Below are 25,510 nucleotides of genomic sequence, written 5' to 3' on the forward strand. Positions count from 1 at the left end.
GAGGACAGCCTTCAGTATGGATTACATCTCAATGTAAAGAAAACAAAAATCCTCACCACTGGACCAATAAACAACATTCATATCAACGGAGAAAATATTGAAGTTGTCAAGGACTTCATTCTTCTTGGATCAACTATCAACAGTCACTAAAGCAGCAGTCAAGAAATCAAATGATGTATTGCATTAGCCAAATCTGCTGCACAAGACCTATTTAAAGTGTTGAAGAGAAAAGATGTCAGCTTGAGGAGTAAAGTGGGCCTAACCCAAGCCATGGTATTTTCAATAACCTCATATGCATGCAAAAGCTGGGCAGTGAATAAGGAAGACCAAAGAAGAATTGATGTTTTTGAGTTACGGTGTTGGAAGAAATTATTGTAAGTGCCATGGGCTTCCAAAAGAACCAATAGATCCATTCTGGAAGAAGTGCAGCCAGAGTGCTCCTTGGAGGACAGGATGGCCAAACTTCATCTCTCCTACTTTGGACATATTGTCAGGAGGGACCAGTCACTGGAGAAAGAGATCATGTTTGCAAGGTGGAGGGTCAGAGAAAAAGAGGATGACCCCAGTGAGATGGATTGGCCAAATGGCAGCATCAAGCATGGCAACAGTAATGAGATTGGCCCAGGATTGAGCAGTGATTAGTTCCACTGTGCATAATATCGCTATGAGTCATACCGACTTGGTGGAACCTAACAATAACAACAACAACAACAGGTAGTAGAAGAAAAGTAAAAACAAACAAAAAAATTAAACCAAAAAAAAAAAATCATTTAATCAAATGAGAATAAAAACATAACATACCAAATTATTGGAGGCATATTAAAATCAGCTTTCACAGAACAATTTATAACAATAAATGCATACATGAAACAAGAAGAAAGAAAGAAAGTTAACACCTTAACCCAGCATCTACAGCAATCAGAAACAGAAAAATATGTGGACAATCAGCAGATGAAAGGATGTAATAATAATATATTCAAACAGGAATAAATGAAGCAGAAAATAAAAAGAATAGGAAGTATTAAAATTAGCAGTTGTTTCTTTGAAAGGATGAATAAAATTGAGAAACTACTGACAAATTTAACAAAGTTAAAAAAGGAGATGCAAATAGCATGAGTTAAATGAAATAGGCAATGTTACAACAGATCTAACTGAAATAAAACGATAACAAAATACTCTGAAGAACTGTACTTTGACAAACTGTACTCTAGAAAGCTAAAAGAAATGGACAAATATGTAGAAACACAATGGCTATCCAAACTAACAAACTCTGAGATAGAAAATTTGAAGTAATATACCAGAAAAGAAGGAATTGAAGAGGGTAATTAAAATTTTTTGTTCAGCAAAATAAGTCTTCATGTAGATGACTTCACTGGATAATTTTTCAAGCATTCAGAGAACTGACCCCAATTTAACTCAGTTGTAAGGAAGGATAAGCACTGGACCAGAAGGTCCTTTTTAATCAGAAGGGTGGCAGTTCAGCAAAAAACAAACAACATTCTAGATCATAGAAAAGAATGGAATAGTACTAAACACATTCTATAAGGAAAATATAACTTTCATATCAAAACAAGCAAATACAATTAATGAAGGAAATTTTAGACCAAAATCTCTCAGGAATCTTCCTCCAATCCTGATTCCACATTCCATTCAAGTTTGGAAGAAGAGTCATTAACAAACTGTGATATGCATATGTTATAAGCTTTCTGGCTGAAAGCAAAGAGGAGTGAAAACACTTACTGATGAAAATGAAAAAAAAAAACACAGCCTTCAATATAGGTTGCAGCTCAATATAAGTAAAACAAAAATCCTCACCACTGGACTGATAAACAGCATCATGATAAATGGAAAAAAAGTTTGCAGTTGTCAAAGGCTTCATTGTGCTTGGATCCACTAATAAAATTTATGGGACAACAGTCAAGAAATCAAAGGACACAGTGCATTCGGCAAATCTGCTGCATAAGACCTCTTTAAAGTTTTCAAGAGCAAAGATGTCATTTTGAGGAGTAAGGTGCTCTGACCCAAGTCATGGTATTACCAATAGTCTCATATCTCTGTGAAAGATGGACAATGAATAAGGAAGAACATAGAAAAACTGATGCATTTGAGTTATGGTATTGGAGAAAAATATTTAAAATCCCAAGAACTGATCAAAGAACAAACAAATCTGTGCTGGGAGAAATGCAACCAGAATGCTCCTTACAAGTCACGATGATGAGACTTCATCTCTCACTCTTCAGACATGTTATTAGGCATGACCAGTTCCTAAAGAAGGACATCATGATTGGTAAAGTGAAGGGTCATCAAAAAAGAGGAAGAATCCCCCAAAGAGATAGATTAGCACAGTGCAGCAGCAATGGGATCAAGTTTATCAATGATTGTGAGACTGGCTCAAGATTGAGCAGTGTTTTGTTCTTTTGTGCATAAGGTCTCTTTGAGTCAGAACCTACTCGATCGCATGTAACAAGAGCAATCCCTCATGAGGAGTCCTAACATGACACTGTATGATAAGAACAGGACTGCTAAGTACAAAGTAGACATTTCAAACACACCAGCCACTCCTCAGAAATCCTGTGCTGGGATGCTGTAAATCAGAAGTGACTAGCTGACACTTAAAAATAATAATTCCTCATAAACATAGACACAAGAATTCTCAACAAAATCCTAGCCAATAGAATCCAACAACTTATCAAATACATAATAATAATAACCTATCCTACTTTTTGATATTGTTGTTAAATGCCATCGAGTCAATTTTGACCCATAGCGACCCTGTAAAGGGTTTCCAAGGAGTAGCTGGTGAGCTTGAACTGCCGACCTTGCAGTTCAAATGGCTTTACAGTCTGGCACATTAACCCACAATGCCACACCAGGATTCCAGATTTAGCAGAATTAATATCAGCTGTGGTATTGTGCTGTAGGATAAGCACTGGACAGTGAGCCAAATGGTCAACAATTCAAACCCACTTCTCAGAAACTCCACTGGGTTGCTCTTAGTCAGAATCAACTTGATGGCACTTAACAACAACAACAACAGGCAAGAATTCTCAACATGACAATAAAATATATAATCCACTACCTAAATAAGACAAAGGAAAAACAAAACGAAACACAGGATGATATCAATCTATGTAGTAAAAGCTTTGTTTTATAAAGTCCAACATCTATCCCTTATGAAACTGTTAGTAAACTAGGAGTGGAAGGGATATTCCTCTATGTAATTGAAACATGTACACAAAAGCAAAGAGAAATATTATTTTCAATGGAGATAGACTGAAAACCTTCCCCTTGAGAACAGGAAACAAAATGATGACCTTTGTAACTATATCATATTATAAATCTTAGCCAGAGAAATAAGGTAAGCAAGGGACATAAAAGTTATCCAAATTTACAGAAAATTGGTAAAACTTTTTCTATTTGCTGATAATATGATCCAGCATATGGAAAATCCCAGAGACTCAGCAAGAAAAATACTGAAAGTAATAGAAGAATACAGCAACGATGACAAGATACAAAATCAACATAGAAAAATCTGTCAGATTTCTCTAACACTAGCGCAAGGGAACTCTGAAAAGAAAGTAAGAAAACACCATTTAAAATAAACAATCAAAAAATGAAATAATTAGAAATAAGGCTTAGTAAACACACAAAGACCTATACTACAAAAACTACAAAACACCACTACAAGAAACCTAAAAAGACCTACATAAACGAAAGCCTGTGCAACCCTCATGGAACATGCCAATAAAGTGATCTATAGATATAATGCAATCCTTATCCAAATTTCACCAGCCTTCTTTAAAGACATGAAAAAAAATCACTAAATTTATGTGTAAAGGAAAAGAGACAATTGATCAGCAAAGCACTATTAAAGAACCATTAAAGAAGAACAAAGTAGGAGATCTCATACTCCCTGATCTCAAAACCTACTGTTTAGCTATGATAGTCCTAACAGCCTGGTAGTGGTACAATCAGACAGAATTGAAAGTCGGGAAAGAAATCCACCATCTATGATAGCTGATCATTAACAAAGAGTCAAAACCAAATAAATGGGGAAGAAAAAATCTCTTTAACAAATGGTGCTAGCAAATGTGGATATCTATTGAGAAAAAAATGAACAGGAGTCATACCTGTTGTTGGTAAATGCCACTGAGTCTTTTATGATTCATACTGACCCTGTATTGTGTTTTTGAGGCTTTATACATTTGCAGAAGCAGAAAGCCTCACCTTTCTCCTGCAGGGCAGCAGGTGGGCTCCATTCATTAACCTATGGTTAAGATTCCAATGTTAATCCTACAAAGCCAGTGCACTCCCAGTTCCATACCTAACACCATACCAAAAAAAAAAAAAAAAAAATTAAGTCAAGATCATTCAAAGAATTAAATGTAAAATAGAAAAAAAACAAACCAAAACAAACCACAAGATTATCAGAGGAAAAATAGGGGCAAATGTAGGTGTACTAATATGGTATAAATACATTATGAAACCTAACTAAAAATGCACAAACAGAAGACAAACTAGATATTTTTGTTGTTGTTACATGCCATTGATTTGGTGCCGACCTTATGCACAGCAGAATGAAACACTGCCGGATCCTGGGCAAACCTCACTATTGTTGCCACAATTGAGCCCATTGATGCAGCCACTTGGCCAATCCATCTCGCTTGGGGTCTTCCTCTTTTTCTCTGACCCTCCACCTTACCAAACATGATATCCTCTCCAGTGACTGGTCCCTCCTGACAATATGTCTGAAGTATGAGAGACAAAGTTTGGCCATCTTGGCCTCCAAGGAGCACTCTGGCTGCACTTCTTCCAACACAGATTTGTTGGTTCTATGGGCATCCCATAGTACTTTCAATATTCTCCTCCAACACCATAACTCAAAAGCATCAATTCTTCTATGGTCTTCCTTATTCACTGTCCAGTTTTTGCATGCATATGAGGTTATTGAAAATACCATGGCTTGGCTCAGGTACACCATAGTCCTCAAGCTTACACCTTTGCTTTTCAACACTTTAAAAAGGTTTTGTGTATCAGATTTGCCTAATGCAATACATCGTTTGATTTCTTGACTGCTACTTCCATGAGTATTTATGGTTGAGCCAAGAAGAATGAAATCCTTGACAACTTCAATCTTTTCTCCGTTGATAAGAATATTATTGGTCCAGTGGTGAGGATTTTGTTTTCTTTACATTGAGATGCAATCCATACCGAAGGCTGTGCTCTTTAATCTTCATCAGTAAATATTTTAAGTCCTCTTCACTTTCAGCAAGCAAGGTTGTATTATCTGCATATTGCAGGTTGTTAATGAGTCTTCCTACAATCCTGATGCCATGTTTTTCTTCATAGAACACAGCTGCTCAGATTATTTGCTCAGCATACAGGTTGAATAAGTATGGTGAAAGAATACAACCCTATCGTACACCTTTATTAATTTTAAACTATCCAGTGTTCCCATGTTCTGTTCAAACAACTGCCTCTTGGTCTATGTACAGATTCCTCATGAGCACAATTAAGTGTTCTGGAATACTCATACTTCACAATATTGTCCATAGCTTGTCGTGATCCACACAATTAAAAGCCTTTGAGTAGTCAATAAAGCACAGGTAAACGTCTTTCTGATATTCTCTGCTTTCAGCCAAGATCCATCGGATATCAGCAATGATATCCCTCAATGAGTCACTGCCTAAAAATTAAACAAGCATTTTTTAGTTATATTTGATAGTATATTTAGACCACATTAGTGCACCTAAGTTTGCCCCTATTTTTTTCTTTGATGATCTATTGTTTTCTGTTTTACATTGAATTTTTTGATCCATCTAGAAGGTTCTAATTGAGTGAGAGAAAAATGCTGAATAAAACTAAATAATAAAGCAAAGACCAAGAATACAGGGCCTAGAGTTGCTGAAAGACAAGACCTTTCCCCAGCAAAGAGAAAACCTTCACATAGAGCCAGCTCTCTGAACATGGGACTGCTAATCAAAAGGCTAGGATTCCAAACTCACCAGCCACTCCTTTGAAACCTATACAGGGTCACTATGAATCAGATTCGACCTGACAGCACGTAACTACAGCAGCAATATATTGTGAGAAAATAATTTTCTGGTTGCTAAAGCCATCCGTTTGTAGTATTTCTGTTATAGCAGCATTAGATAGCTAAGAACACTGATTGCTATTGTTGTTGTGTACAGTCCAGTCAGTTCCGATTCATAGCGACCCTGTATAGGTCTTCCGAGGAGCAACTTTGACTCACCAACTCTAAGGTTAGGAGTTCAGTGCTCATCCTACATCACCATACCAGTACTCCAAGATAGATGGTTGTTGTTAAGTGCCATGGAGTCGGTTCCAACTCTTAGTGACTTTGTTTCAAAGGTGCAGCTAGTGGGTTTGAACTGCCTACCTTATAGTTTGAATTCCAGTGCTGATCCTACAGAGCCACACCAGGAGCAAGATAGTGATACTTGTTAAATGTTAATTGAATGAGTAAATATGTAAGCTTAAAGCAGAAATTTAGGGTAAGCCTAGGACTGCAAGGTTGATTCGAACCACTTGACTTACCCTCCAGTGCCACATCTGGACTTTTCCCTTTATGTGGTACATAGTCATGTGTGTATATGAGAGAGAAAAAAGGGATAGAGTGAGTGAGAGAGACAGAAATAAAAGCCATAGCAAGAAGATCTTTTTTTTTTTTCTTTTTTACTGAGCATCTATAAAATACTCTGCCTCAGTCACTAGAATTTTCATATGCATCATCTCATTTTATCTTCACAGTGAACCTAGGAGATAAACAATACCATAAGCCCTATTTTTCACTTGTGGAAACTGTGGCACATAATGGTAAAATAACTCAGTAATGGCTATACAAATAGTAAATATTAATCCAAGATTAAAATTCCAGATTTGCCTGATTCCAAAATTTTCTCCACACAAGAAGCACTGTATAACCCTTCCCCAAATGAGTTTCAAGCTGTTCATTTTCAGACTGAAGGACACTGAGTTTCACACAGATGGATCTATGATTAGCAGTAATTTGGTCTTTAATTGGAAGGTTAATATATATATATATATATATAAACCCATGTTTAAAAAATCACTTAATATCATTCACTTTCATTCACTTTGCTTTCTGGGAACAACTAATGAATTAATTATATTTACAAAAGGAAAACAATGAAGCAAAATGCAGCTCTTCAAACTAAAAATGGAAAAGAAAAAAAAAGACAGTTTTTCAAACATATTATCCAAGCAGAATTCCCAATGAGAAGATGATCTTGAATAACCCTAAGACAGTATGTTAAAGGATTTCCTCTAATGTGTCACTGTTACATTTAACCTTTGTACCCATTCTTTTACTATGTAAATCTGGGTGAGTAGTCTCAAATTAAAATGAAACAAAATGCTGGCAGCATCATCTGGTATTAAAAAAAATGTATCCTACTAAAACACAGGCACATAGAATAGGAAGATGAGCACAATTTATGTTTAGAAAGTTGTGTACAAGATTTCTGCTAATTTAGCAAAAAGAGAAATAAAAAAAGAAAGAAAAATGTATGAGAACAAGCATTCTAGAGAAAATGGTGCATTAATAATTGACATACCATGTTAATATATGATCATTTACTGAAGTTTCTCTCTGGATTAAGAGAATAATTGTGGCTGGTGTATGTCCTATCAAACTCTAATATTCTTTTTCTGTGATCATGTCCTTTAAATGAAGAGAGATTGTTGAAAGTTGAGAGAGCATGGTGTATTGGATATTCAGAGGAATTTAACTAAATAGAAAGGGATAGGAGAATTACACCTTTATGAGTTCCCCTTCTGAATGAGGCCCTTACTGTATTTACTACAGTTGGGTGAGCTCACTTGTGAGCCATTTATGATGTGTAATGTTCTGTGTCCTTTGTGGAACATTGGATGAGAGATTAATTGAGTAGTAGCAGGGCAAACAATCAGGGTCATGCAAGATGACTAGTGTAGTGGATGGCTAAAGGTAGCCCTTCATTACTAAAAAGATTTTTTATACAAATACAATCTCAAACAGTTCGTTTAAAACAAAGAAACCATTCATATCACTACAGAGACATCCAGAGTTTTACGATGGGCAATTTTTGGTAGAAAAGTTTAAAACACTAAATCTCTACAATGTTGTTGCTATTCAGCACCCTCAAGTCAGTTCCAACTTATAGCTACCCTGCCAAAGAAAAACAGCAGCTGCAGAAGCAAAGCAGAAGTGGCATGGAAAAAAGGACAGTTTTAGACTCTAGGTCCATGGACTGGCTGTGTGTCTATGGAAGTAAGGCTGTGTGCCTATGGCCAGGGGCTGGCTGGGGGAATGTGCCCTTTGGACATTTAAATGAATATATATTTCATGTTTAGTTTTGCATGTGTGCATCAAATACTTTTGCTTTGCTGGTTTGTGATATTTAAGATGAAAATGGGGCCAGTGTGTTTTAGGCTGTATTTTGTTAGGCACAAGTATGATGTTAAAATTTTCTTAATTTGAGATGATGCATATAGTTTATAGGTTTCCTATTGACAAGGAATAGATACTGTATGAGTACTTATTTTAAAGTTTTGAGAACCAATTAAAGTACCATGTGCAATATTACTAAAGTGCCTCACCTGTCAATACACCCTGTTCTAACGCAGTTTGCTTTTCTTCCAACTCATTAGGCCATATATGTTGTTATTAAGTGCCTTCCAGTCAGTTCTGACCCATAGTAACCCTCTTTAGGTATTCCGAGGAGGGAGCAGCTGGTGAGCTTAATCCTCCAACCTTGTGGTTCAAACAACTTTGCAGACCAGTGCATTAACCCAAAATGCCATACCAGGGCTCCAGGCCATATATTGTTGTTGTTGAATGCTGTGGAGTCGATTCCGACCCATAGGGATCCTGTACAGGATTTCCGAGGAGCAGCTGGTGAGCTTGAACCACCATATATACATCCTACCAAAAAATCCAATTTATGACTTACCTTATTGGTAATTATTATTTGCAAATATTAATTTAATTCATTAATTTATAAATTTAAAAATCAAATTTTCATGTTACATACATTTATTTTCTTTCCTGCAATAATATATTAATTTTCATGCATGACACAGTAAGGACATCTAGGAGCCTACACTTTATTTTTTTATTTATTTTTATTGTGAACTGAGTGATAGTTTACATGGGAGAGCATTGGCTTTATACCATTGTTTCATAGCAATGATTACAATTTCCTCCATGCAACATCATTCAACAGTATTTGCTTTCATTGCCTCTATTTTTCTTTTTTGAGGGGTTTGAGGGTGGGGAGATGTACACAAAAACACTCAGGAAAATCTTGATAGGGTCCCACATTGTGCTTGTGCTCTTCTCCCTTGATGGTGAATTCATGTTTTGTTTCTTGTACTGCCCAGTTGCTTTTCAGCAGTGTGCTATTCAGTTTTCATGTATTTGATTTTATTTCCTTGGTCTTCCTATTAGTGATTTCTAGTTTTATAGCATTATAGTTTGAGATGATACTTTGTAGTCTTTTGATGCTTGTAAATTTTGGAAGGCTTGTTTTGTGGCCTAGCACATGGTCTATTCTGGAGAATGTTCCATTTGTACTGGAAAAAAAATGTGTATTGTGCTGTTGTTGGATTGAATGCTCTGTACATATCTAGGTCAGTTGGTTGATTGTGTTGTTTAGTTCCTCTGCATTTTTGTTGATTTTCTTTCTGGTTGTTCTATCCTTTTTCGGATGTGTTGTATTAAAATTGCCCACTACTATTGTAAATTTGTTGTGACCCTGTACAGAGTTTCCAAGGCTGTACATCTTTATGGGAGCAGAAAGCTTCATCTTTCTCCTACGGAACAGCTGGTAGTTTCGAACTGCTGAACTTGTGGTTCACAGCTTGATTGATAATCACTACACTACCGGAGCTCCTTTCAAATCTATTAGAGTTTGCTTTATATAATTTGGATCTCTTTCATTGGGAGCAAAGATATGTATTATGGTTATGTCATCTTGCTCAATTGTCCCTTGAATCATGAGATAATATTCATCTTTATCAATTACACTGGTTTTTGCCTTAAAGTTTATTTTATCAGAGATTAGTACTGCCACTCCTGCTCATATTTTATTGCATTTGGCTTGTTATATTTTTTCCATCCTTTTATGTTTTGTCTGTGATTGTCTTTGTGTGTAAGGTGTGTCTCTGGCAGTCAGCATACTGAAAGACAGCATATTGTTTTCTTATCCATTCTGCCTCTCTCCATATCTTACGTGGTACATTTCCTCCATTTACCTTCAGTGTAATTACTGATAGGTAAGGATTAATTGCTGTCATAAGTTTTTTTTTTTTTTTTTTGGTATAGTGCTTCTGGTTTCTTTGTTCTGCATGCCTTCCTTTGCTGTGTTCATGTGTTTTGTGATGTTTCTTGTCAGTTTCTTCACAGTTTTAATGTTTTCATGTTCTTCTTGGATTTTCATTTTCTTGGTGTTGTGAAGTATTAACATCCTTTGGTGTTACCTTATATTCTATTAACTTCTTCCTCCATTTAAAAATCTATTTTATCCTATAATCATTCTGACCTCTTCACCACCTGGATCTCTGTTCCAATGTTTTTAGCTTCTTTCACATTATAACTTATTTGGTCATAGAATGGCCTCCCAAATCCTCTGGATTTGTTCGTATAACTTTGTTCAGCTCTGGATGCTTCCATTTGTTGATTGAGTTCCAGATGGTGCTGTCACATTTGTCAGTGTCTAATTATTGTCTGTTCTTGTTGGATCTCAGTCCAAAAAACTGCCTTTAGGATGTTTTGCAGCACAGGGTTGGTTTAGGAAAAATCCCTTAGTTTCTATTTATCCTGGAATGTTTTGATTACTCCTTCATATTTGACTGCCAGCTTTGCTGGGTAAAGTATTCTTGGTTGCCAGTTTTTTGTTTTGTTTTGTTTTGTTTTCTTTCAGGGTTTTATGTATGTTTCTTCTTTGCCTTCTTGCCTGCATGGTTTCTGCTGAAAGATCAAAACTTAATCTGATTTACTTGCCTTTGTATGTAACTCTTCTCTTTTCCCTAGCTTCTTTCAGGATTCTCTCTTTATCTTTGATTTTGGAGAGCTTGATTATTATATGTCTTGACATGGTGATTTTCTTTTGGGGTCTGTCCTTTCTGGGGTTTGTTGAGTTCTCGAATGTTTATCTTATCAGATTTTAGGATGTTAGGGAAATTTTCTTTCAGCAGCTCTTCAACTATCTCTTCTATAGACTTGTGTGATTCTTCCTGCTCCAGAATGCCAATAATTCTTAAGTTTTCCTCTTCATGTTATCCAACATGAATCTTAGATTTTCTTCAGATGTTTGTATCCTTTTTTCCTGCTAGCTCTTTTATCTTAGCAGTATTGAGACATTTATCTTCCAGCTTGCTAGTTCTGGCTTCCATGTCTTTAATTGTACTCTTTTGCCTTTTAGTGTATTTTCCATTTCTTATCTTGTATCATTAAGAATTTGCACCTATTTTTTCAGGTTTTGAATTGCTTCCAATGCTGTGTTTATCTTATTTGATTGCTTCTGTGACACTTTCCTGACGTGTTCCTTATTTTTCTCAAACCATTTGTAAAATGTTTGGATATATTTCATTATCATTTTTCTCAACTCCTCAGGCATTTCCAAAGCCTGCCCTACTTCCAATGTGATGTCAAAGTCTATTTCCTGGTCATGTGTCTCAGTCAGTCACTGTATCTTGTTTTTGGACATTTGCAGATATAGTCATTTGTTTCTTGGGCATATTCGGTAGTTAGCTGTGACCTTAATAATTAGAGGAATATATGTTAGTGCTTTATTATGTTTTCTGATTGCCTCCAGGTAGATGTGATCAGGAGATGGGCTTCCCTTTTCACTCTTCTTATTACTCAACTTAGAGTAACTGTGGCAGGTGTTGGCTGCCTGTCTGGTGTATTGCAGCTGGTGTTGGTTCTTGCCTGTATGGTGAGATTTTAAAGGGTGTGATTGTAGCTTGACTATATGACTTCAATTGCTGTCTCTTCTTGGGTAATGTAGGGAGAGAAAGAGTCCCCTAAAGGTAAAAAGAGGACCAAAAAAAAACAAAACAGCAACAGCAAAAAAGACAGATTGGATACTAAAGTCTATAAACACAGAAAGAGAGAAGAGAAGAAAAAAAACCACGTCTATTGCCAAATATGCATATGCTTTTAGTGTCCCTCTGTTGGCTTCTTGCTTTCAAAGTTGCCTGAGAAATTTCAAGATGCCATTATTAGTCATTATGATGTAACTCCGGATTTAGTTTTTGGCCTTTTTCCTGTTAAGTCTGTCTTTCTCCTGCTTCACAATCCCCTCTCAGCCTGCTTCCTAGTGATAAACAGTTCATGGCTGGCTGTGGCCATTTTGTGTTGCCATTTGGTTTTAAGTGGAAAATTTCCCTTTAAATTTTGAGCAGATCTGTGCACTTGTGTAGTAGAACCCTCCAGGGGTTGGGAGTCAGGGGGCGGTGTCCACTTACTCAGGCATCCCCTCTATTCACCAGAATGGAAGTGCTGAGGTGCTCAGTGAGAGACCAATGAACAGAAACCAAAAAAAAAAAAGTCCATACGTTTGTCTCTGAGGATCGGTCAGGCATCAGGCATTTGTCTTGTGGTAGCGCTGATGCTTCCCCAGCTCCATCTTGCCCATGATGGCTGCTCTGGGAGTTGCTGAGCCTGGTGGATTAGGAAGAAAAACACCAATTTTCTTGCTTCCATTATAAATTCCACTGCTGTAAGCCTTCAAACTTTCTATATATTACTTTATGCATAGTTCAGAATTCTGGGACCATCCTCTGAACCTGCTGCATCTGATATTCTGTGTTATTGCTGATGGAGGTTCTCACTACATATCTAACCAATCCACCATGAAGCCCCACCTCTGGAGACTACACTTTTATAAAAGAAATGAGATCTCTGAAAAAATAATTTTTTTCAAAACACTGAAAATAATTCATTCTTTTAATAATCTGAAGAACAGTTTTCAAGAAATAAAACATTTAATGTTAGTAAAAGAGCAAGTTTATAACATTTTTGTTTGCACATAATCCATCTCCTTTTCCTCAGCTCATCCAAACTTTAAAAGCCAACAATCTTGCAACCATGGAAGCTATGAAACCAACAGAATAACAGAAAAAGGAAGGGGCATACAGGGTTTTATGAACCTCAAAAAGGCCCATCCACTGAGATTCGTCAATACTGAGTATCTCTGCAAGTGCAATGAAAAATTTTCAGTGGTTTTCTCTATTTAACCAGAATTGCTCAATGGAAAATAGCTCTATCACTAAGGTTTTTGAAAAAAAAAAAGAAAAAGAAAAATCAGTAGCAATTGTTTAATATTACATCTGCCTATGTGTTGCCAATAGAAATTAATCTTTGAAGGTTTAAGTGTAAAAGAAAACTGTCAAATGAGATATACATTGTTGTTGTTGTTAGGTACTATAGAGTTAGTTCCAATTCATAGTGACCTTATGCACAAAACAAGGAAACACTGCTTGATCCTGTGCCAACCTCACAACTGTTGCTATGCCTGAGACCATTTTTGCTGCCACTATGCCAATCTATCTCACTGGGGTTCTTCTTTTTTCTCAGACCATCTAAATTACCAAACTAATACCTTATTCCAGGGACTACTCCCTCCTGCTAATACGTTCAGACTATGAGAGATTAAGTCTGATTCATCTGTCAGTTTACCATACTGTGGTGACTTGTGAGTTGCTGTGATTCTGGACGCTATGCCACCGGTATTTTAAATATCAGCAGGGTCACCCATGGTGGACAGGTTTCAGATGAGCTTCCACGTGAAGACAGACTAGGAAGAAGGAATGACTAATTACTTCAAAATATTTATTAACAGGAAACCTTATGAATAGCAGAGAAATACTGTCAGGTGTTGTTGTTGTTGTTGTCAGGTGCCATCGAGTCGGAACCGACTCATAGCGACCCCATGCACAGCAGAATGAAACAATGTCCGATCCTGGGCCAACCTCACTACAACTGCCACACTTGAGTCCATCAATGATGCCACTTGGCTGATCCATCTCGTTGGGGGTCTTCCTCTTTTTCTCTGACCCTCCACCCTACCCAGCATGACATCCTTCTCCAACGATTGTTTCCTCCGGACAATATGTCCAAAGTAGGAGAGACGAAGCTTAGTCATCCTGGCCTCCAAGGAGCACTCTGGCTGCAATTCTTCCAAAACAGATCTATTGGTTCTTTTGGCAGTCCATGGAACCTTCAGTATTCTTCTCCAACACCACAACTCAAAGGCATCAATTCTTCTATGATCTTCCTTATTCACTGTCCAGCTTTCGCATCCATATGAGGCTATTAAAAACACAATGGCCTGGGTCAGGCGCACCCTAGTCCTCAAGCTGACATCTCTGCTCTTCAATACTTTAAAAAGTTCCTGTGCAGCAGATTTGCCCAGTGCAATACGTCGTCTGATCTCTTGACTGCTACTTCCTCGAGTGTTGATAGTTGATCTAAGAAGAATGAAGTCCTTGACAACTTCAATCTTTTTTCCATTGATAAGAATGTTGTTTATTGGTCCAGTGGTGAGGATTTTTGTTTTCTTGACATTGAGATGCAAACCATATCGAAGGCTGTGCTCTTTAATCTTCATAAGTAAATGTTTCAAGTCCTCTTCACTTTCAGCGATCAAGGTTGTGTCATCTGCATATCGCAGGTTATTAATGAGTCTTCCTCCAATCCTGATGCCACGTTTTTCTTCATAGAACCCAGCTTCTCGTATTATTTGCTCAGCATACAGGTTGAATAATGTCAGGTGTAGTGCCAGAAAACGAACCCCTCAGGTTGGAAGGCACTCAAAATGTGACTAGGGAAGAGCTGCCTCAAAGTAGAGATGATCATGATGATGCAGATGGAGTAAAGCCTGCTGGACTCAACTCAAAATAAAAAGAAACAGATTTAAACATCCATTAGTAATCGGAATATGAAATGTATGAAGTATGAATCTAGGAAAATTGGAAATTGTAAAAAATGAAATGGAACACGTAAACATTAATATCTTAGATAATAATGAGCTGAACTAGACTGGTATCGGCCATTTTGAATCTGACAACCACAAAATTTACTATGCTGGGAATGACAAATTTAAGAGGAATCGTGTTGCTTTCATTGTAAAAAAAAATATATATATATATCCAGCTCAGACATGAGGTACAAAGCTGTCTGTGATAGGATAATATTCATGAGCCTATAGGGAAGCCCACTTAATAACAAACTTATTCAAATTTATGCACCAACCACTAAAGCCAGTGAGGATGAAACAGAAGACTTCTACCAACTTTTTCAATCTGAAATCAATCAAACATGTAATCAAGGTGTATTGATCATTATTGGTGATTGGAATGCAAAGGTTGGGAGCAAAGAAGAAGTATCAGTAGTTGGAAAATATGGCCTTGGTGATAGAAATTATGCTGGAGATTCCATGATAGAATTCTGCAAAATCAATGATTTGTTCATTTCAAATACTTTGTTTAGGCAGCAATAAGAGATGATTATACATGGACCTCACCAGATGGAGTACACAGAAATCAAATGGACTACCTCTGAGAAAAGAAAGAATGGAAAAGCTCTATATCATTGGTGAAAACAAGGCCAGGGGCAGATTGTGGAACAGACAATCAATTGTTCATATGCATATTCAAACTGAAGTTGAAGAAAATAAAAACAAGTCCATGAGAACCAAAATATGACCTTGGATTTAGAGATCATCTGAAGAACAGATTTAATACAGTAAACACTAAAGATAGAAGGCCAGAAGAGTTGTGGGAAGGCATCAAGAACATTATACAGGAAGAAAGCAAAAAGTCATTAAGAAGACAAGAAAAAAGGAAAAGATCAGAATGGATGTCAGAAAAGACTCTGAAAATTCCTCTCCAGTGTTGAGGTGCTAAGGCAAATGGAAGAAATGAGAGGGTACAAGAGCTGAACAGAAAATTTCAAAGGTCAGGTCAAGAAGATAAAGTCAAATATTACAATAAAATGTGCAAAGATCTGGAATCAGAAAATCAAAAAGGAATATCACGCTCAGTATTTGTCAAGCTGGGGTAACTGAAGAAAATATTCAAGCATTGACTTTTGTTATTGAAGGGTTTCATGGGCAAATTATTGAAGGATGCAAAAAGCATCAAAAGAAGATGGATCTAGAGGTGTGGAGGAACGCAGAAACTCCACTGAGTAGTATCCAATGTCTCTGGGTGGGACAAATGAAAGGAGATGGGGAATGGTCTCTTGTGGTACAATAGTGAATAATTGTTATCAGGACTGACTGCAAGGCTTCGAAATATAAAGGGAGACATTTTTTAGCAAAAGAAAGAGAGTGATTGACTATGCAGTATGGGAGCCGAGGTCCCCGGAACTATGAAGGGAGAAGAGCCGAGTGTGAGACCCTACTCAGAGAAGCAGTGACACCAGAGATGGAGGCAGAGACGATGACGTGGAGAGATGTAGTGGCTGGGGACTGTAGACCCAGAGAGGGAGAGGGGCTGTGTGGTGATGACCAGGGGGCAGGCTTGGTTGATGATGCATGGAAGGGATTGTAACCATGGCAATGAAATGATATACAATTGGATGAAAGTAAAGATAATGTTCTCCCATGTAAACTATCACATAATTCACAATAAAACATTAAAAAGAAAGAAGATGGAAGGAATACAGAATTACTGTATCTAAAGGATATAGTTGATGTTGAACCATTTCAAGATATAGCGTATAAGCAAGAGCCAATGATACTGAAGGAAAACATCTAAGGTATAATGAAGGAATTGGCAAAGAGCAAGCCACCAGGAATTGATGGGAAATAATTGAAATCTTCCAAGAAACTGAGGCAGCACTGAAGGCACTCACTCATCCATGCCAAAAAATTTGGAAGGCAACTACCTGGCTGACTGATTGGAAGAGATCTGTATTTGTGCCCATTCCAAAGAGAGGTGATTCATCAGAATGCAGAAATCGTCAGGCAATATCCCATGTGAGTCAAGTTTTACTAAACGTAGTACAGAAATGGCTGCAAACATACACTGACAAAAAACTTCTAGTAGTTCAAGCCAAATTCAGAAGCGGCCATGGAATGAAGGATATCATTGCTGATGTCCAATGGATCTTGGCTGAAAGCAGAGAATATCAGAAAGATGTTTATATGTGATTTATTGACTACACAAAGGCTTTCGATTATGTGGTTCATGATAAGCTATGTTCAGCATTATGAAGTATGAGTATATCTGAACACTTAATTGTGCTCATGAGGAATCTGTGAATGGACCAAGAAGCAGTTGTTTGAACAGAACATGGCAACACTGAATGGTTTGAAATTAGGAAAGGTGTGAGACAGGGTTGTATTCTTTCACCATACTTATTCAACCTGTATGCTGAACAAATAATCTGAGAAGTTGTGTTATATGAAGAAAAACGTGGCATCAGGATTAGAGGAATACTCATTAACAACCTGTGATATGCAGATGATACAACCTTGATTGCTGAAAATGAAGAGGACTTAATGAAGAGGATTCTACCGATGAAGATCAAATAGCACAGCCTTCGGCATGGATAACATCTCAATGTAAAGAAAATGAAAAACCTCACCACTGGACCAACAAACAACATTCTTATCAATGGAGAAAAGATTGAAGGTGTCAAAGACTTCATTCTTCTTGGATGAACTATCAACACTCTTGGAAACAACAGTGAAGAAATCAAACAACATAAGGCATTAGGCAAATCTGCTGTAGAAGACCTTTTTAAAGAACAAAGATGTCAGCTTCAGGACTAAGGTGTGCCTGACCCAAGCCATGGTATTTTCAATAACCTCATATGAATGCAAAAGCTGGACAGTGAATAAGGAAGAGTGCAGTAGAATTGATGCTTTTGAGTTATGATGTTGGAGGACAATATTGAAAGTTCCATGGGTTGTCCAAAGAACCAACAATTCTTTTGAAAGAAGTACAGCCAGAGTGTTCCTTGGAGGCCAGCATGGACAAACTTCATCTCTCATACTTCGGACATGTTTTCAGGAGGGAGCAGTCACTAGAGAAGGATATCATGTTTGCTAAGGTGGTGGGTCATAGAAAAAGAGGAAGTCCCCCAGCGAGATGGATTCTCCAAGTGGCAACATCAATGGGCTCAAGTGTGGCAACATTTGTGAGAATGACCCAGGACCGGGCAGCGGTTCGTTCTATTGTGCATAAGGTCACTATGAGTCAGTACTGACTCGATTGCACCTAACAATAAGAACAATAAGCCTTGTCATCCTAACTTCCAATGGGCATTCTGGCTGTATTTCTTTCAAAACACATCTGTTTGTTCTGTTGGTAGTCCATGGTATTTTTAATAGTTTTCTACAACACCATAATTCAAATGCATCAATTCCTCTTTGGTCTTCTTTTTCCATTGTCCAATTTTCACATGCAGATGAAGTTATTAAAAATACCATGACTTTGATCTGGCACATCTTAGTCCTCAAACTGAGATGTTTGCTCTTCAACATTTTAAAGAAATCTTGTGCAGTAGATTTGCCGAATGGAATACATCATTTGATTTCTTGACCATTGCTTTCCATGTGTCATTTGCTATGAACAAAATGAAGTCTTTAACAGCAACAATCTTTTCTCCGTTTATATGAAGGTTGTTAATTGGTCCAGTGGTGAGAATATTTGTTCTCTTTACATTGAGGTGCAAGCCATATGAAAAATGTTTACTTTGATCTTCATCAGTAAATATTTTAAGCCTACTTTACTTTCAGCAAGCAAGTTTGTGTCATATAAATATTACAGGTTGTTAATGAGTCTTCCTCCAAACCTAATGCCAGACTTTTCTTCATGTAATCCAGCTTCTCAGTTTATTTGTTCAGCATACAGATTGAATGAGTATGGAGAAAAATTATAACCCTGGCACACACCTTTCCTAATATTAAACCAGTGTTCCCTTGATCTGTTCAAACAACTGCCTCTTGGTCTATATACACAATTAAGTGTTTCATTCTCTGCAATCTTGTGCATAGTTTGTCATGATCCACACAATTGAAAGCTTTTGCATCATTAATAAAACACAGGTAAACATTCTGATATTCTCTGCTTTCAGAAAATCCATCTGAAGTCAGTTATGATAACCTTCATTCGATGTCCTCTTCTGAATCTGTCTTGAACTTGTGAAAATTCTAGGCTAATGTATGGGTGAAACCATTTATTGTATTATATTTTAGAAAAAAATACTACTTACATGTGAATTTATAGGGCCATCTGTCTTTGAATGGGCACAAATATGTATCTCTTCCAGTCAGATGACCAGGTAATTTTCTTCCAAATTTCTTGGCATGGATGAATGAGTGTCTCCAGTCCTACATCAGTATGTTGAAATATTTCAATTTTTATTCCATTAATTCCTGCAGCCTTGCTATTTGTCAGTGCTTTCAGTGCACCTTGGACTTCTTCCCTCATGATTATTGGCTCTTGATCATATGCTATTTCTTGAAATGGTTGAACACTGACCACTTCTTGTTAGTATACTCTGTATATTCATTTCATCTTTTTATGATGCTTTCTACATCATTCAATATTTTTCCTAAAAAATCCCTCAATATTGCAAGTCAAAGCTTGAAATGTTTCTTCATTTCCCTCATCTTCAGAAACGCTGAGCATGTTCTTCCCTTTTAGTTTTCTAATTTCAGGTCTTTGCACATTTAATTACAATATTTGACTGTCTTCTCGAGTTAATCTTTGAAATGTCCTCTTTATTTTCTTTACCTCCTCATTTCTTCCATTTGCTTAGCATCTCTATGCTGGAGATCAAGGTTCAGAGTATCTTTTGACATCAACTTTGGTCTTTTCCTTCTTAATGACCTTTTGTTTTCCTCCTGTATGCTGTTCTTGATGTCATCCCACAACTCTTCTGGTGTTCTATTTTTAGTAGCTAATTTATCAAATGTATTGTCAGATTATATCTAAATTCAGGTGGGATGTGTTCAATATCATATTTAGGCTCTCATGTATTTACTTTAATTTTCTTCAGCTGTAGCCTGAACTTGCACGTGATCAACTGTTGGTGTGTACAACACTCTGCATCTGGTGTTGTTTCATCTGAAGATATAGAGCTTTTCCATCAATTTTTCCACATTTATTATCAATTTGATTTTTGTGTATTCCATCTGGTGAGTCCATGTGTATTGTTGCTTTCAATGTTGTTTTAAAAAGTTATTTGCAATGAAGAAGTCCTTCATTCGAATGCCTTCTAAATTCTATCATGCGATCTCTAGCATCCTTTCTATCACCAAGGCAATCTTTCCCAATGACTGATCCTTTTTGCATTATCAATACATCTTGATTGCATGTTTGATCAGTTTCAGACTAATCAATTTGAGATGTTGATAGAATTATTCAATTTGATCATCACTGTTTTTAGTGGTTGGTGTGTAAATTTGAATGAGAGTGATATTAACTGGTCTTCATTGTAGGCATATGGATACTATCCTATCACAGACAGTGTTGTTCTTCAAGACAGATTTTGATATGTTCTTTTTGATGATGAATGCAACTCAATTCCTCTTTAATTTGTCATTCCTGTCATGGTAAACCATGTGATTGTCAGATTCAAAATGGCCAGTATCAGACCATTTCAGCTCACTATTTCCTAACACTTCAATGCTTATGCTTTGCATTTTATTTTTGACAATTTCCAATTTTCCTACATTTGTACTTCATACATTGCATGTTCCAATTACAGTCATTTCTCTTCATTTTGACTTGTACCACATCAACAAATGAAGGTCTTAAAAGCTTTTCTCTATTTGCACCATCACAGTCAACTTTACTTTGAGGAGGCAGATCTTCCCCAGTAATAGTTTGAGTGACTTTCAGCATGATGAACTCATTTTCCAGAACTATATCTAACAATATTCTTGTTCTTTGTCATGTTTCAACATTCAATATTCTAGTACTAACAGAGTTACACTACTTTTCAAATACTTTACTTGACAAAATATTCTGAAATAGTCCATTTGAAACTGTCCACAATGGATGAACCTACTTGTATTTAAAATATTTGGTGGCATAGCTTCCAGAATAACAGCAACAAGCAAGCCACCATAGTACAACAAAGTGGCAGATGAGTGGTGGGAAACATACATAGAAGTGTCTAAATAGTCTTGTGGTCTAGTAGGCAATTATCATTTGTAGAACTGTGAACATGTACAAGAAGGATTTTAGAAGACATTAATCAGGAGTTCTGAGCCTTGGTGTGGCACTATAGGATAAGCACTGGAACGGTAACTAAAAGATCAGTAGCTGAAACCTACCAGTTGCCCTCTGATACTTATACAGGTGTCTGTGAATCAGAAAGACACAACAGCAGCAAAAATCAAAAGGTTCTGGTATAGCACTGCATGATAGGCACTGGACTGCTTAACACAAGGTTGGCTGTGAAACCCACCAGCATTCCTTGAAAACCCTATGGTTTTGTTGTTAAGATCTATCAAGTCAGTTCTGACTCAGAATGACCTTGTATAGAGTTTCCAAGGAGCAACAGTGCAGGGTGGTTATAGATTCAATGGCAATTAACAACAACAATCAGGAGGCACATATAATCATGAACATATTGGAATTGAAGGCAGAAGTCCAAGTTATACTGGAGGCATTGGCAAAAATAAGGCTCTAGGAATTGATTAAATACCAACTGATATGTTTAAACATATCATTAAATGAGTGCTGGAAGCACTCATTTAGCTATGCCAAGAAATTTGGAAGAGAATATATATGTGCTCTTTCTGAAAAAAAAAAAAAAAAGATTAAACAAAATTTGGAAATGATTGAACAATATCATTAATATCATACACAAATAAAGGTCTTTTGGGAATAATTAAAAATAGTTGAATTTCTCAAGATGAAAGAACTGAAGAAAAATGTCAAGTTTTGACTTATAATAATGAAGGATTCAATAGAAGTCCTGGTGGGGCACTATAGGATAAGCACTGTACTGCAAGGTTGTTTGAACCACAGGGTTGGTGGTTCAAAGTCACCAGCCTCTTCTAGGAAACCTATACAGGGTTGCTATGATCTGGAACTAATTTGGCACCACCTAAGAACAACATGGCCAAAATACTGAACAATGCAAGAAGTATCAAAATAAGATGGAAGGAATATTCAGTCATTGTACTAAAAATAATTGGTCAACATTCAACCATTTCAAAAGGCGACATATCATTAAGAACTGATTGTATTGAAGGAAGAAATACAAGCAGTACTGAAGCATTGGCAAAAAGAAAATCAGACTCCAGATACTGATGGAATACCAATTGAAACTGAACATCCCAGGACTGCTAGAAGAAAGAGTGTATCCATCTTGAACGAAGAACAGCAGAATTGCCTCCTTAGCAGGGAAGATTTCAGGACTTTGACTCAAAGTGCTGTGGACATCCCTGGAAAAAGACTGCATGCTTAGTAAATTAAAGGATTAACTATAAATAAATATATGTTTAGCAAGATGGTTTGACAGTGATTGCAACGATGATGGCACAGGACGTGATGGCACAGGACTGAGCAGTGTTTCCTACTTTTGTACATAGGGCTAATATGATTTAGAACTGACTCAATGATACCTAACAACAAAGTGAAATTTCATCCCTGAGTGGAAACTGAGGTTAAGACCCTCGCCTGTTAATTGTACAATTAGCAGTTCAACTTCAATCAGAAGTGCCTTGGTCAAAAGTGTGTTGATAGTCTGAAAAATCACAGCCATTGTAAGCTATATGGATCATAGTTCTACTCTGAAACACATGGAGTCATCATGAATTGGTATTATATTTGCGTTTGTTTGTTTTTAATTAAAATTCGTCCTGATGTAAATTTATTTTCACAAGTTTGATTATTGTTTGATATCTGACTTGTGTAGAAAGTCAGAAGTAATACTAGATAGTTTGGATGATTGTTTGTAATGTCTCAATGAATTATATCATTGTCATTGTTGTTGTTAGGTGCCATTGGGTCGGTACCGACTCATAGCAACCTTATGCAAAGCAGAACGAAACACTGCCTGATCCTGGGTCAACCTCATTACTGTTGCCACAATGTCCATCAATACTGCTAGATCATTCTTAGAAACTCAGAAAATGTAGCAGAGATTGAGCACTGGAAAAAATATAATCAGAGAATAGCATACTATTTACTGGGGAACAGTGAGTTCTCTGTTATAGAAACTTTTTCTCCTCTTTACTATTTATGCATGACTTCTACCCCAGTGGCCATATATGGATTGAATTTGGGTGATGTTAATTTATTTTAATATTATTGTTCTTTCCTCTATCCTATCCCAGATTTCACACTTCCCAATTGAATAATATAAAGAGATACAGTTTCACTATCAGAGGAGGCTTAATGAACAGCAAACCTATTGAACTTAATTAATTTGGATGCATGATAAGCATTTTTTTTTTTTGTTTCTTTCTTTGAGGAACACATTACTGAACTAATGAAGGAGGAACATGCACAACATTTTTAATCAAGCCCTTTGTGAGTAATTTGAAAATAATAAACTTTGCATAGGCAAAGGTGATTATGATTACAACAAAAGCCAAGAAAACTTAATTCTCATTTATAGAAACTTTTGGCTACATGCAGGTCAAGATTCAACTCCATTTCCGTCTTTGCATTTGATTTACAACTTAAGTTTGCAGATTTAAAAATATTGGTCATGAAGCCCATTAATTGCAAATAATGATGATGAAGTTCGTTGGGTTTGCTTTACTGTTGTTTAGGTAAAAATCAAATACAATGAAATGTACAAAGTTTACATTTGTAAGTTATGAATTCTGGCATATCTCATTTACTGATGAAACCCTAATGTCGACAAAATATAAATTATATCCAGCACTCCAGAAAATCCTCTTATTCACTTTGCTCATAAAATTCTCTTCTCCTCCAGAGTCAATGAAATTTAATTTGTTTCATCATAGATTAAGGTTTCCTGTGTTTAAACTTTATATAAATAAAATCACACAGATATATTTCCCCATTGGAATGGTTCAAGCCAAGGATCAGGTGGAAAAAGTATCTCACTTCCAAGGAGCAACCAAGCAAAAGACATCTTTATGGACCAGTGGACCTTGGGGAGGCAGATAGAGAATGGCTAGAAGTAGAAAGGTACTGAGTCAGTGTGAAGAAAAGTGCCTCCACCACGGACTCTACCTCAGGACTCAGAGACCATTATAATTTCTACATAAAATTATGGTTTAGCCAGCCAGATATTTCTATGATAATATATGCATGTGGCCCTCTGTCAACTTGGAAGTTCCAACTATAGAATTACACCAATATACATGTTGGCTTCTCTCCAATACTACACATGGGATCCTCAATAACTTGGCCTGTGTTCTTGCTGTTCCCTCCCACTAGGTCCTGTTACCTTGTTTTATGCTTCACACATGCAAAAGCATACATGCTTAAAGGACTCCTGGCAGCATAGTAGGTTGGAGTTGGGTTGCTGAACAACTAACCTCAGGTCAGTAGTTGGAATCTACCAGCCACTACTGTACAGGAGAAATCTGTACAGGGTCTCTATGAATAGAAACTAACTCCATAGCACATAAGCACTAACACCACCATAAAGGCTTATTCACTCCCTCACTACAGTCCACCTCAGTTTATTATAATTATGCACTTATCCATTTTTATTTACTAGTCTATATTTCTAATCTATTAGTTGATCTGCAGTAGAAAGATGAGACTTTCTGCTCCCATAAAGATTTACCACCTCAGAAACACTATTAAGTATCCTTCAGATATTTCTGACAAATAGCGACCCTATGTTGGATTTCTATACAGTGACTGGTGGGTTTGAACTGCCACTTTGATATAAAATCAATCTTGCAGTCCAGTGCTTATCCTACTATGCCATACCAGATTGCCCTGAATTCCCTATGACGATCTTTTCCATGGGAAGAAAGAGACAAGAGATGACTGGCTTAAGATAGATTGATTGGCCTAGGTAAGGCAATACCTACGTTCAATCCCTGTCTTTGGAGTAATATTTGCTTAATTTAAAAAGAAATTGAAGGCTTGGGTTATTAATGTTCAAGAATGGTAGAAAAGATGGAAGAGATAGATGTGCTTTTCAGGCAGTAGTATACTCATATGTGTGAAAGTTAACAGGATTTTAGCAAGAGTATTGCTCAAATCACAGTAGCAACTTTGCTAAATCTAAAAAGTGAGATTAAACTATTGAATCAAACTATTGAATAACATGTCTTGGATAAATAAATTTATACAATTATTTTGAGAAAATAGAAATGTAAGAATCTATGTATTACATGCTACTGGTTGAATGTTTGATGGGATGGAGGATTCAGAAGACAGGGGAAAGATCAAAGTGCACACAAGAGTTTTAAAATCAGCTCCAGCAACTTTAATTTATGGATCCTTAGAAACATTTCTGGATGATTGTTATTATCATTAGTATGAATAGCTAACTGTTACATATTTATTTTGT

Source organism: Chrysochloris asiatica, unplaced genomic scaffold (assembly GCF_000296735.1).
Source record: "Chrysochloris asiatica unplaced genomic scaffold, ChrAsi1.0 scaffold00370, whole genome shotgun sequence".
In the NCBI taxonomy this organism is placed as follows: Eukaryota; Metazoa; Chordata; class Mammalia; order Afrosoricida; family Chrysochloridae; genus Chrysochloris; species Chrysochloris asiatica.